The 14,087-nt window shown below is 48.5% G+C and overlaps 1 protein-coding gene across 2 annotated transcripts in view; it reads left to right on the top strand.

Moving 5' to 3' along the window:
• Window positions 1-14,087, top strand: part of rerea (arginine-glutamic acid dipeptide (RE) repeats a) — a 162,359-nt gene that overhangs the window by 21,960 nt on the left and 126,312 nt on the right. For both annotated transcript variants that reach the window (XM_080854244.1, XM_080854243.1), the window contains exon 2: window positions 13,017-13,091. The gene's annotated coding sequence lies outside the window, so the exon portion shown is untranslated. The remainder of the gene's footprint in view (window positions 1-13,016; window positions 13,092-14,087) is intronic.

Raw genomic sequence — 14,087 nt, 5'->3', positions numbered from 1 at the left:
TCTTGTCTGTCTCTATCGCTCTGTCTTTCATTTTCTGTCCTCTTTCGCTTTTTCACTTTTCTCTCCTTCTCTCAAATTCTGACTTGCAATCCCTCTCTCACTGTTTTCATCTTGGGTAGAGCTGGGTAGTATGTATGGTACGGTGCGGTGCAGTGCAGGCTCCTGGAGGAGCCCATTATACAGGAGAGATATCAAACCATGAATCATTAACGCCTGCCTTGCACAGCGCGGCAGCTTGCATTTTTAATGAGGGATTATTGCATTTCATAAACAGAGCTTTCAAAATTAAAATAATATTGATCCATCCACCCCCCACCTCTTCACACTGCCTCCCTCTCTCTCTCTCTCTCTCTCTTTCTCTCTCTCTCATTCTTTTTTTCTCATTCTCTCTCTCTCTCTCTCGCATTCTGTCTCTCATTCTGTCTCTTTCTCGCCACCCTCCCAGTCCCTCCCATCTGAACCAAAGGCACCAGCAGTAGCCCATTAGTATGAAGGTCTCATCATTATCAGCATTAAGCCTTTCCCTTCCTCTAACTGTGATTCGGTTTGGTTGAAAGCCATAATTCATTTAGCTCTAGCTAGCTAGCGTCTGCCACACCCACTGATTACGTGCAAAGGCTCCATTCACGCACTCTTAAGGTTCTGCGGATATTGAGGCAGGCTTTGGGTTATTATTTTTCGGCAATGAGGCATTAATCCCATTTTGAAAGCTGTTTGTCTCTGGCGCAGCCCACCCCCCTTCCACGTTTTAGGTGGCATTGTGTGTGTGTGTGTGTGTGTGTGTGTGCGTGCGCGCATGTGCGTGCATATGCATGTGTGTGTGTTAAGGAGAGAGAGAAAGAGAGGGCCAGGGTTTAATGTGCTGGAAAGCAGTGATTTAGGTCAATGGTCGTGTCTACATCTGTCACAGTGAGCGAGTGGTGTTTTTCAGGCAAGGCTAAGTGTTGAATAAAGGGAAGATGATGGCTGAAGCGGGGGTTGGGTAGGGGGGTGTTAGGCAGACGTCAGAGCTTCTCCCTTGGGGAGGGGGCTTCATGGTTGAGGGTCTGACTAAGAGCTGCTGTTTCATCGCCCCCTACTCCGCTCCCTTCCTGTGCTGTAATAGACACTGTTTGATACAAATAATCAGTTGCACCGCTGTGGTAGGAATCAGACTGCTAAAGCCTCAGCAAATACAGCACCAGTATTTCTCTCTCTCTCTCTCTCTCCAGCCCCTGTTTGTCTCTCCCCCTTTGCTTTCTCTTTGTCAATTCTGCCCCTGCCTGCTTCATCTCTCACTCTCACTCACTCATCCACCTCCCTCTCTCTCTCTCTCTCTCTTTCTCTATCCCCCTCCCTCCCTCCTTCCTTCTCAGGAGTGCACTCCAGTTTCTGTGTAAATATCACACTGACTGATGAGAAAAAAGTGCTTGTATCTCCACAAGGGGATTGGAGGAGCATTTTGTTTATCACTTATTAATATGAGTGTGTATCTCCTCTCTCTCTCTCTCTTTGTGTGTGTGTGTGTGTGTGTGTGTGTGTGTGTGTGTGCTGCAGCCGGCATTGTTTTGCCTCCAAATAGGATCATTAACTTAATCTGTGGTGTAGACATACGCTTAATGTTTTAAATTGCAGCTTGGCTCTCTGCCATAACAACTTCTTTAGCCAAGTGATTAAAAAAGTCTGTTTCACTGTGAGCGCATTCAATGAGGATTGCGTAGCATAGCATTGCATTTTTAGTTTTTTTGTGATTGTTTTCCGACTACCGGCTTGGGCTAATTCAGAAGAGAGAGCAATTAGGTGCAGTTAGCGGCTGCTGATGGTGATTGAGAGTGCCCGCTAAAAGAAAAAAGATTTTTTATTTAAATAGTGAATTATGTTTTTCATTTTCAATTTTTTTTAATCAACCTCAGTTTTGATCAGGGTGTCCTCAGCCCTGACGATTCACACTGGCCGGGGGCCATTGCAGCCGACACAGGTTCCCAATTCATCACCGCAGAAGGAATAACATATTCCAGGACATTTCTTTAAGAATTTCTCTTCGAGCGGTGGAGTGATAAGGACATGGATGTGTTTAATCGTCATTTTTTGTACTAGTGCAACAGCCTAGTCTTACTAACTGTTGAAGCTGTGTTAAACTGTTGAAGGCATTAGCCTAATTCTTGATGTCTGGGGCTGTGTGTAATGACGGTCTCTAGCCTTTTGTTGTTGGCCGTTGTGGGCCTTATCCTGTTTTCTTTAACCGGCCTTGCAGATGGTCTTCAGCAGACCAGTGCTTAATGGTGCGCACACACACACACACACAGTGTGCGCGTGCACACAGTATAACAGTCGGTAAAAACAGGATTTACATTGTAGCTTATGGCAGGCAAGTGGATTAGCAGGGCCCGGGCAGTGAACTGACGTAAGCCCTCCAGCCGGGTTGGGCAGACATTTTTTTTTCCTGTGTGGGGCAGAGGCTGTGGCAATGAAAGCCGAGCTCAAGACCTCTTGTCAACCCACCAATGATTGGCACGGCAGGGTGTGGTGGCACGCAGTGTGTGGCAGTCGAGGTGACAGGGTGATGAGGGGCATGGCTTGCCTCCCCTCCTCTGTGTGTATATGTGTGTGTGTGTGTGTGTGTGTGTGTGCAGCTACTGAGAATAGTGGAGGAGGGGGGAGTGCGAGTGCTTTTGTGGACTGTAGCTCCTCTTGTCAGTGACAGCTGTGAAGGGGAAAGAACAAAAAACTGCTCCCCTCCCTCCCTCCCACCCTCCCTCTCCTCACTGGGCATATCCCTTCACTCCAGGCCCTGGATGAGTGTTCCTCCATCTCTCTGCACTACTGCAACAAGGGGGAAAGGTGGAGATTGCTTCAAGCCATCATGTGAATCAGTCTGTGGTTGTTGTTTTCAGATGAGATGCTCTAAGTGTGTAGATTTCTGACAGATTAAAGCGCCTTCATTGATCTATTTATTGTAATGGAGAACAGAAGGAGTTACGAGGAGAGCAGGTTAATTAATTGGCTCTGACCATGTCCACCGGATGGAGCTGCCCGTCGGCGGGTGCCACACTCTTATTGCATCCTCAGCAGGACGGTCTCCTCCCATTCGTACACACACACACACACACACACACACACACACTCTCTCTCACACCTCCCAGTGAGTAATTGCCTTTGATGGCTCCTGGTAGGTGCAGTGATACTGATTCCCAAATCTTGCATGAGGAGCATAATGCTGGCTAATTCCTGTCGAGGCTGCTACCTTCTCGCTCAGCGTATATATTTTCAGGTTTAGTCTGTTCCTTTTCTTCTGTAGCCTGTCGCTGCCACTTTATGAAAAGCCGCCCTGTTTGTGTGACTCCTACACCAGCAGCGCTCTCGTGGCTGATAAAATGCCGTGGCAGGATTTGGTGCTCAGCATCTGCGTTTGCTCTGCTGTCAGCCTCTTCACAAAGAGGGGGGGTGGTGCTTTTGTGTCGGGGGTTCAGTCGGGAAGGTACCACACTGCATACCGATTCAGCCATCCATCAGCCATGTGGTGTGTTTACAGGGTGTGTGGTGAGAGTAATTGAGTGTGTTTGGTTGGTGGGAGGTGGTTGTGTATTTCTTTTCCTGGAGTTGTGTTTTTGGCCTTTAGTCTGAGCTATGAAAGCTTGATGGGGGCTCGATCGGGATCAAGGCTTGCGTATTGAGCATGGAGCGGGCGGGAGTTGTGTTTCAGCAGAGAAGGGTGATTGATGCGCTCTCCAGACCTCTACAGTCTCTACCCGCATCTTTGCTGAGATTTGAGTTTTTTTTGTGCTGTGTTTATTTTCGTTATATATTTTTATTTATTTTCTGCCATGCTGCAGTTGATGTTGTTATTTTACCATTCAGGGTCATTCGTTTCCCTCACGGACAGCTGCTGTCAGAAAGCCGTTAGCATGTGGCCAACTATAACCATTGCAGAGAGGCTGCTGGCTAGCTGCCGTTCTAATGAATTCGCTCTGAATCAGGTAAACAGGTGAACGTCCTTTTTGGTCCGATGGCATGCAGTAGGAAGGTTAAGCACTTAACGTGTTCCGAAAGCAAAGAAGTCCCCAGCGCAGCCTCCAGCACCTCCGCATCACATATGGACAAACCTGTAATTTACTGCTGGATGTTTGAGCAGTGGTGCTAACACGGGCGGCTGAGCTTTCACACTTAATGGAGAAAAATGACTTTACCTTTGCTCTTTTTTGAAGCCCTCAGCAGTTGGTAGCAGTGTAATTTTTGCACCTGCAGTTTAGATGGAGGGAGGGAGGGAATAAGTGAGTGAATTGAGTGAGTGAGAGAGAGAGAGACCGGGAGGAAGGGTGGGAGGTGCGTGTTTGTTTTGGGAGGGGGAAGCATTTTTTTCGTCCTCTCTGCAGCGGCCTTGCCAGCCAGAGACGTGACAGCTGGGGCTGCTGCATTCAAGGTGGTTCTGGAGGAAAAAAGCCATTACTTTACCTTTGCTTAATTGAGGGGAAACTCCCCTGACACCTGCTTAGCACAGCAGCCCATCAGCCCGGCAAACCTCTCCAGCAGAGCAGAGAGGAGCCCAACCCTGAGCCGAGAAATAGGAGTCGCTAAAGGCCACACAGGCATGGGGAGAATGGAGGGATGAGCTGGGAGGGGGGGGGGGGGGGGGGGGCATGGTGAAATGAAAGCAGACAGGAGGGTATTACAGCCTGGCCTCAGCCGCTCTGTCGTCTCCCCTTCCCAACCCCACATACCTGGCACAGGAAGGGCTTCTGTCGACACCTCTGCTCCCAGCCCTGGAATAGATGCGCTAAATATTTCAAGGGGAAAAGGGCAGAGAGCGAAAAAAGAGGTTGAGGAAGCAATGGGTGTGCCGCGGTGAGAGAGGGTGAGAAAAACGGGAGATTGCGGAGAGTTGGAGATGAGAAAATGTGCTGAAGGTTTTGACACCCATTGTTCAGCTGGAGCCGTTAGGGGAGCTGGCAGTCTGGTGGGCAGCGAGGGGGCCATCCAGGGCAGCGGTCTAATTCGCTGGTCTCAGGCCGCCGCCATTGGGTGTTTGACTTGTCTGCACCACAGGGTTGTCCATCAGTCATCTTCGGCATTATCGCCTCTGAGCACACAAAGGCAGGAGAGATTCCGAGCCGTTGAGTCAATATTGATCTGTGCGCCAGCTGCATGTAAAATATTAGCCTTTGTTTTTTCTTTCTTAAACCCCTCTCACCGATCCGTTTGTACACCTGTCATAATTACGAGAGTTACAAACGTTGATTGTAAATAAACCGCACAATGTGCTGAATGAGATGTTGCAAGGCGGAGTGGAGAGGCCACAGAATAAAAAGTCACTCCGTGTGTGGAACCGAGTGATTGCCGGTGTTGGCGGTGGCAGTAGTGGTAGCTGTGGTTTCCTTTGAAGCTCCACTGGATTCCCTGGCTGTTTTTAATTAAGTGGGCCGAACAGGACTTGGCCTCAGGCGAGGGCCAGGCCAGTCCCCTTGAAAGAGGCCCCGACAGAGGAGAGGTGTCAGCTGCAGGTGCGTTGAGGTGTCGAGGAGCGAACACAGGGGATTAAGAGCGAGTGCGCCAACACCCTCCCTCCTGGAAGGGTAAATATGACCAGCTATGTCGTCACTTTTATTGTTCTTGGTGTGTGTGAAGCAAAGCAAAGCAAGGCAGTGGCCCCGTGAGGAGCAGCAGTAAGCTGATCATAATGAGATTTAGGTTAATTAGTTTCATTTGGCTGAGGCCGGTGGTAAAAGCAGCAGTGATACTCATTGTGATTAGTTCCACGCAGACTTAGGAGTGAAGAGTGTTTTTCTCATGGTCTTTTACATGGTGTAGGCATTTGCTTCTCAAGAGGAAGAAAAACCACCACGTACAAAAACAACAGGGATGCTTAGGAAATGTGTGACGTTAGCCACTGCTGCACATTATTCAATTCTCTGAAGTGGGTCATTTCTCTGACAGTCTCAGTGACCCCCCCCACCCCCCACTGCCCCCTCTCCATGTCTGCAAATGGCTGACGGGTGAGAGAGGAGAGCCAGAGCCCTGAGGTCACACAGTGGAATGCTCTCTCCTTCTCCTCCTCCTCCTCCTCCTCCTAAGTCTTTCCATTCATAATCCCCTCTTCTGTTATTCACCTCCTCTGGCTTAGCTGAAACGAGCTTCTGTTGCACGGCTAGCGTGTCGCGCCGCTAATCAAAGCATTCCACCGAGGTGACTGGCCGCTGTGTTGTGCGCGGGCATTTTAATTGAAGTTTCAGGGTTTTTTCTTTTTAATTAGACAGACCTGGCATGCTCCATCTGCTACTCTGTTTCAGTTTAAAAGGTGGGGGTGGAGGTGTGTGTGTGTGTGTGTGTGTGTGTGTGTGTGTGTGTGTGGTGGAGGGGGCGCACTGACAGCAGACAGAGCATTAGCAGTACAATGAGGACGAACAAGAACAAGAGATGTAGCTAACTGTGGAGAGGATAGAGGGGCAAAAATAACCGGTCCTTGGGAGGGATTCCTTTTGGTTTTTATGGCCACCCACCTGGACCCCCAGCATGGTACAGCCAAATTAGGGCTTGACTAGAAGCAGTCGTAGAAGCTGAACGCTCCAGAAAATGAGCACGGGCTCTCACTTTAGCACAGAGGCTAACAGGAGTGGTAGGTTTACATGCCAGGGCAATTTATCCTGTTAGTCACAGCCGAGCCGTGCTGCCTCCACACACACCTTTCACACACACACGGCTGGTTTTATTGCATCATTACTATGCTCTGGCTACATTTGATCAGGAAATCACTCAGTTGTTGTAACTGTGTAACCACCAAATGGAACTACCGCTTGCTCCCCCCCCCCCCCCCTTTAAAGCCTGGCTGCATTTCTAGAGGCTTTGTTTTGTTTGTCTCTTTGGAGAACACCACACTTCCGCCCTTTAGAAACAATGAGCCTGAATTCACCGAGCTTCTTTGTTAACTCACCCCTCATCGTGTGAATAAATCTTAGCAGCCTTCTCCCTTTTCTTTCTCTCTCTCTCTCTCTCTCTCTCTCTCTCCCTCTTTTTTCTCTCTACCTTTTCTCAGTAAGGCTGCATGTGGCTTCCACTTGCACATTGTATACAAGGTTGTGATGTTAAATAAGTTTGCTGTAGCCTAAATGTTATTTCCCCAAGGCTCTTAGAATGTTAACCTAGCGTGAAGTGCTGTGATGACTTGAGTGCCTACACAAGCGTGAACACACACACACACACACGAACGCAGGCGCACACTGACACATGCAAACACATGCATGCTCACTGAAAGGGGGGCATGGGGAGTAGAAAAAAAAGCTAAGGTCTTACCTCTCAGCCAAGCAATCAACACCGCGGTTTCGTTCCTGGTATTAATAGCCTAGCCTCTGAGCATTTTTTCAAATCAGCTCTGCCCTCATTTTGTGCCATATTAAATAATGTCACCTTTCGGGCTGCCTATTGCTTTGAGTGACACTTATTTCACACCTCAAGCTGTGAAGATCTGTGTCCTCCGAGCTTTAATCAGAGATCATTAATACCCTGTTGTGTGGAATATGCAGATGCCTTTGCTATATGTTCCAGGGCGGCCTTCCCCCAAATACACACACACACACACACACACACACACACACACACACACACACACACACACACACACCTATTTACTTGTACAGGAAAAGTGACTGATGCAGACTGGCTGTGATTTTTGTATCACCGGGGATACAGTAAACGTCTATCTTGCGTCGTATCAGAGTTCTGTGTAGCCAGAGGAGTCCATCATGTCTGGCTGCTGAGGCTGTCGGCTCCAGTGCCATGCATATTGCATCGCTCGACTGTGTGCTCATTAATCCTGAGAAAATGCAGGGGAATTAAACTTTAATAGAACATCTTATTCCCCTCGCACTGGGGTCTAGCTTACATACAAACAAGGCACCATTTTGTTTCCAAATGAGTTTTTTTTTTTTACCCCCCAAAGCATTCCACAGTGTATTTTTTTTCTTACATTTCTTGCGTCCTAGAGCTCATATTCAACTATCCTTAAGCACATAAATAAAACATGCCTATTTTAATCAAGATCCACAAATTTGCACTGTGAATTGTACACAAACAAAGCAGGCAGTTTAATCTATTTTCCCAATGTAGCCTACATGTTTGAGTCGATCACGCTGAATGCTATGGCTGCCTGTAATAACATGTAAAAGTGTGCATGTGGACGGTGAGTCAGGGGGGGTTGTTTAGGGGTGAAGGGAGGGGGAATGCGGCGGCTGCGGCTGGAGGAAATGGAGTTGACCTTGCCTCCAGTGGCTCCTGTGCCTGGCCGGCCTGATGTATGGGTTGGAGTGCGCGGCTAGGCAGTAAGTGAGAGCCATGTTCTTATTTCCTTATGCCGGGGCATGGTGTCAAGACGTATAAACGGGTTCATTTCTCCCACCCAACCCCCAACCCCCCCCCCCCATCCCTGATACACTCTCTCTCTCTCTCTCTCTCGCACACACACACACACACACACACACACCCTCCTGCTGCCGCTGAGAAGGAACGCTAAATGTCAAACAGCCGAGGCTCAGCCTGTTTGTAGTGTTTTATTAGTGCAGCTGGGGTGAGGCGAGTGAGAACGGATGCGATGATTTGCATTTATTTGTAGTGCGCCGAGGGAGGAAAATGCAAGTCACCATGGAGTAGGCACTGGGGATTGAGTACGAGTGTGTCTTCACACGCTTCCCCCCCTGGCCCCCTTTCAGCTGAAGATATGGAGGCTGTTGAATTGGGCGTGCAGAAGAAGAGGTGGCTATTGTCAGGAGTTTTCGTTTTTGTGCCTGGCTTTAATTGTTGAGCAGAAAATTGAATAGCCAAATCAATAGCTAGTCCTTAGGAGCGCCTGAAAAGAATTTGCCAATCAATAGCTTGCAAGACTAATGTCTTTCCAAGCCTGGGTGGTGGTGGTGGTGGTGGTGGGGTGTCTTCAGATTCACAATATGTGCTGTTTGAACACCACAAAACCTTGAAAAGTTATCCTTGTTGACAGTGCAAAACCATGAAGCAGCACTACGACCATTCGTCTGGTCCCCTCCAGCTATGAAGAACGACAGGGGAGCCCGAGTGCTTCCAACCAAATCAGCCCCTGTTGCTAACGTATAGGACCTGTGTCGGCTCCCCACCCATCAGTCAGTGCCCCACTTCCCTAGCTATGGGAGCAAGACCTCAAGAGCAATGCTGTTTGTGTGCCAACACAATGCCTCTTCACGATTCATCTATCAGAGGCGTAACCAACGGCAACAAACCATAATGATATTAAATGATTCATCATTCATCTGATGCCATCAAATTCTGTTGATTAAAATACAGTCAGATTAAATAGCTGCTCTACCAGCAGCTTGTTAATTTAGGATCATACTGAGGGAAATGTTGGTAACTCAGTAAAGATTTTCTTTCGGTTTGGTACAATTTAGTCAACCTTTCATTAGTTGTATTCAGCTTTTCATTATTTGTATTGGTTTTATTGATCAAGTGTTGTCGAGTATGAAAAACCCTGCCCATTGGCGTACATTGGAACAATGATTAGACTTGCCTTGTCTTTGACTTTAGAACACAGCATAATCATGGCCTCAAGCACTCTGACCTAAAAATGCTAATGTGCAAATGTGTAAAAATTTCACATCCCCCTTAGAAGGCTTTGCCTCAGAAACATTGTAGCACCTCCCACTTCGCCACTACCCTGTGGGTGAACAATGTGCAGCGTGTGGACCTCCCACCACACACACACACACACACACACACACACACTTGTGTGTAAAAAAAGGGTTTAGGCAACTAAATACACATGTTTCCTAATGAACATTTCCCCCTGGATATGTGGGGTAGGGAGGGGAGCACTGCCCAGACAAAATGCCCCCCTCCCCCCCAAGACTGCGTCGCCATGGTGATGGATGTCCACGACTGACGGCTCAATGTGCTTACCTAACAGCAGCGGCAGCAGTCCTGTTACTGCAGTTCCACCTGCCCCCCCCCCCACCCCGACCCACCCCTCATTCTGGAGAGAGAGAGCGAGAGGGAGGGAGAAAGAAAGAGAGTGAGATTTACAGGGAGGGAGGGAGATGGACTAAAAGGGTGGGGTAAGGCAGGATGGGGGGGGGGCAGTGAGCAGCAAGTCCATTTCTCAAAGGTTAATAGAGCTGCCTGATAATGGCTGCTAATCAGCAGGTAATCTGTTTTCTTTCTATTAATATTCACTCCGGTCAGCAGTGACCAAATGCCTGTTCTTCTGTGTGAACCTTCAGCTAAGGGGAGAAAAAAAAGCCCCCCTCCCCTCATTTCTTAGTCATGGACCAGCCCCTTATCCATGCTTGGAATGTCAAGAGCCAAGACTGTTGTGCACACACAGGTTTATTTTCTTTCCTTTCCTTTTCAGGAAAACTATAAATATCTAATGCTCCCGAGGAGCACTCTCTATGGGGGGGCCCACAATGACTGCTAACCGCTGATTGTGTACACTCTTTCCCTGAACCCGCAGAGTGAGTGAGCACGCCCCGCACTGAGGTGGGGGACGCCATGTTCAAAATCACATCCCTTGCCTCATCCGCCCAAACTCAGACTGTGGCGTTCTTTTCTCGTTTTTTTTTTTTCTTTCCTGACCCGCCAACTAATCCCAGACACTTCAGAAAAAGCAACATTTCTTATCTGCCTTGCTTGTGTAGTCACATCCAGTCGGAATGGCTTGGAAATGGCTTTTGAAGGACTGCATTAGGATCGATTTGTGAAGATCTGTGGCTCGCCTCATCTGATGCGAGACTTCTCTTTCCCCCTGCGCCACACACCATTTTCTTTTCTCCTGCCTCTGATGAATTTCAAGAGGGGGAGAAAAAAAAGCAAAAAAAAACGAAGGGGGAGAGAGAGAAGGCAAAAGAGAGAGAGGGGTAGGGGAGAAAAGCCCTAGCAGGGGAGGCTTAGTCATGAGAGCTGTCACTGGTCTTTTGATGTGGGCCGAGCCACTGAGGGCTGGAGCAGTCAGAGGAGTCTGTGATTCCAGCACGAGATTCCGGGGGGGGGGGTAGGCTTTGCCGTGTCAAGGGGTGGGGTGAAGGTTAATGGGGCAGAATTGCGGCGTTGCATAATAAGATTGAGGCCACTTTTGAATAATTAAAAAAAAAGACACAAAAAAACCAGGGGCTGTTGAGTCCAACAGGCAGACAAGCAGTCAGTCTCTCGTTGGTTTCGACTGACATGCTAGCTTGCTCTGCCCTTGTGAAAAAAAATCCCTGCGTCGCCTTGAGTGCTTGTCTATTGTTGCTGACACAGGCCACGGCTGTGCTGCAAACAATACAGCCCTCACTCCTCACTGCCCAATAACACCACAGTACACAGAGTTCAGCTCTGAAAAGGCTGTTCAGTCTTGTTTGGTTCAGTGGGCTGTTTAGTACGCTTGTTTAGTAGTCTGATTAGGCTATTTAGTAGGCCTGTTTCGCGGCCTGATTAGGCTGTTTGGTAGCTGTGTTTAGTATGCTGACTTCGCTGAAAGCGGGTTGGCTTATTTAGTATGCTGCCTTGGTCGATCACTAGGCTTGTTTAGTAGGCTGAGTATTGATTCCGAGCTGCTGGAAGTGGAAGCAGAGCTGACTGTGAATCCCCACGCTTGCCTGGATGTCAGTTTATTCTCATACAGACCCTGGTCCCTGTGTTAGATGGGGGGCTGCAGGGGGTGCCTGGGACGGGCGCTAGGGTGCATTCAGTGGCTGGGGATGGGTCTTGGGGGGAGCACAGCTGTTTGAAGGGGGGAGGAAGAGAGAAGGAGGGGAGAGCTGTGGGCTTGGGGAGGCAGGAGGGAATCAATGGTTTAATACAGTGATCTAATCCGCAGAGTTAATAACCTTTATCGCTAGTAATTGCAGGGGTCTAAATGCTTTAATGCAGTCAAACAGATGGGGCTAATGGAACCTATGTGGCTATGTGGTAGAGGTGTCTGTGTGTGTGTGTGTGTCTGTGTGCCTGATCACACATTAGTCTGTTTTTCATTTCTAAAAAAAGAAACAAAAAATGGGTGTCCAGCTAATGAAAAACACACACACACACACACACACACACACACACACACAACCAGCCTGCTTGTAAATGTGATCATGCATCACAGAGCAATGAGATGTGGCCACTGTCAACAGTGCCAAAGCCAAGGCTTTGAGCTAACAGCATTCAGCAATTACGTCCCTAGCACAGGGCCACGTGGACGGTCTGCATGGGCACATTATGCACTCACACACTCGTTGGTGCATGCACACACAGGCAGTACACACATGAGGGTCATTTTCTATGTGAAAAGTGGAGGGGATTAGCCGTGTGTGTGTGTGTTTGTGTGTGTGTGTGTGTGTGTGTGTGTGTGAGAGTGGCAGGTCCCATAAATCAGACCTTGAAGCTGCTTTTCTGTTTGCATTCTGAAAGGGGCTGTAAAATGCTGCGGCTCTTCGGATGCTGAATGTGGATGTGAAATGTCAGTGTTATTGAACAGGTGCAGTGAGTCCGGGTTGTGACGCGTTTATTCCTCCTCTCAGGACTGAGAGAGAGATCTGCCTGTGGGCGGCAGAGAGGGAGGGAGGGAGAGAAGGAGGTATGAGGTGGACGTGTGTTTGCATGTGTAAGGGGAGGGGGGTGGGGCGGCATCAAACGAGTGGATGACTGGGAATCGCCATTCGCTGCTGCTTTTTGCTCCTCAGGGGATGAACGTTACAATTAATTTACCTCCCACCGCCCGCCACTTCCATCAAGCCCACTCATCGTGTCATTTTTATTTTCAAGTGAACATTTTCATTTATTTTTCACCTATTTTGTTCTAAAGCCTCTTGTTACCCCCCCCCCCCCCCCTTCTCTCGTTGTCGTGGCAGACTAATTGCTTTGTAAAATGGCTGAAAAACATTGGTGTGCTCGTGCCACCGTGTCACCAATTAATTTCCTTAGTTTGTTTTAAATATGCATAAACCTGCCATGCCAGGGTGTTACTGCCTCATTTGCTCCATTTATTCATGTATTCATGTTTTTTTTTCTTTCTTTCTTTCTCCTCTTTTCTTGTCTTGTCTTCTCTGTTCTCTCCTCCCCAGAGTGGTGTTGTTTCACTGCTTGTTAAGAAACAGGAGGACAGTGGAGGCATTTCTAAAGGGGTGAATGCAGTCAAGGTTAGTCACCAGAGGCAATCAAAGACACTTCCTCCCTCCCAGTGGCTTACTGTTGCCCGCTTCCTCTCGCTTCCCACTCTTCACATATAACACCTCCCTCCCTCACTCACTCCCTCCCTCACCTCCTCTTTTCCCCTCTGCTTCGGCTTTGGACCCGTAAGCTATGCTACCTCTTTAGTATGTTTTTCCCCAAGCTAATATGGCTGCCGTGTCTAATGCCTGCACTGATATGAACACCCATTGTGAACATGCTTACATTTGCTAACCTATCCATCTCCTCAACCACACACACACACACACACACACACACACACACACACACACACACACACACACACACACACACACACACAAGGATGCTTCATTAGTCCCCCAGCCATATTGCCCATAATTTGTTTAACAGCACCCACATTTCTCCCTCCACTCATCCCACACCTGCAGCTGCCGGAAGAGGGATATGATTATGTTGACGTGACCTCTTCTTTTGCCCATTATTAGGTAAAAAAACAACACACCCTCACACCCCCTCTCAAACACACACACACACGCACACACACACACACACACAGACAAATAGCAGACTGGCACGTGGAATGGGAGGATGAGTACGGCAGTAATAAATCCGGTAATGATATGGCGGCTCTGCCTCTCCCTCTCTGTGAGCGGCTGAGCAGGTTACTTAATGAGTTTGGTAATTGGCTTTCTGTGCGCGCTGCATCTCTCTCTCCCTCTCGGTCTGTCCCTACTGATATACGCAGGAGGCTGAGACCTAGCAGTCTGCTGCCATCTCTCTCTCTCTCTCTCTCTCTCTCTCTCTCTCTCTCTCTCTCTCTCTCTCTCTCTTTTTCTCTTGTCACTTCTTGCCAGAGTAGCAATCTCTTTCTTTCCAGTCTCTCCCTTCTATCTTCCTCCATCTTAAAATACCAGGTCTGATAGAGTTGGTATCACCCCAACACACACACACTCACACACATCCACATACCCATTCTGTGTGGG

Source organism: Sprattus sprattus (genome assembly GCF_963457725.1).
Source record: "Sprattus sprattus genome assembly, chromosome: 16".
Classification (NCBI taxonomy): domain Eukaryota; kingdom Metazoa; phylum Chordata; class Actinopteri; order Clupeiformes; family Clupeidae; genus Sprattus; species Sprattus sprattus.
This window is presented reverse-complemented; position numbering and strand designations above follow the sequence as displayed.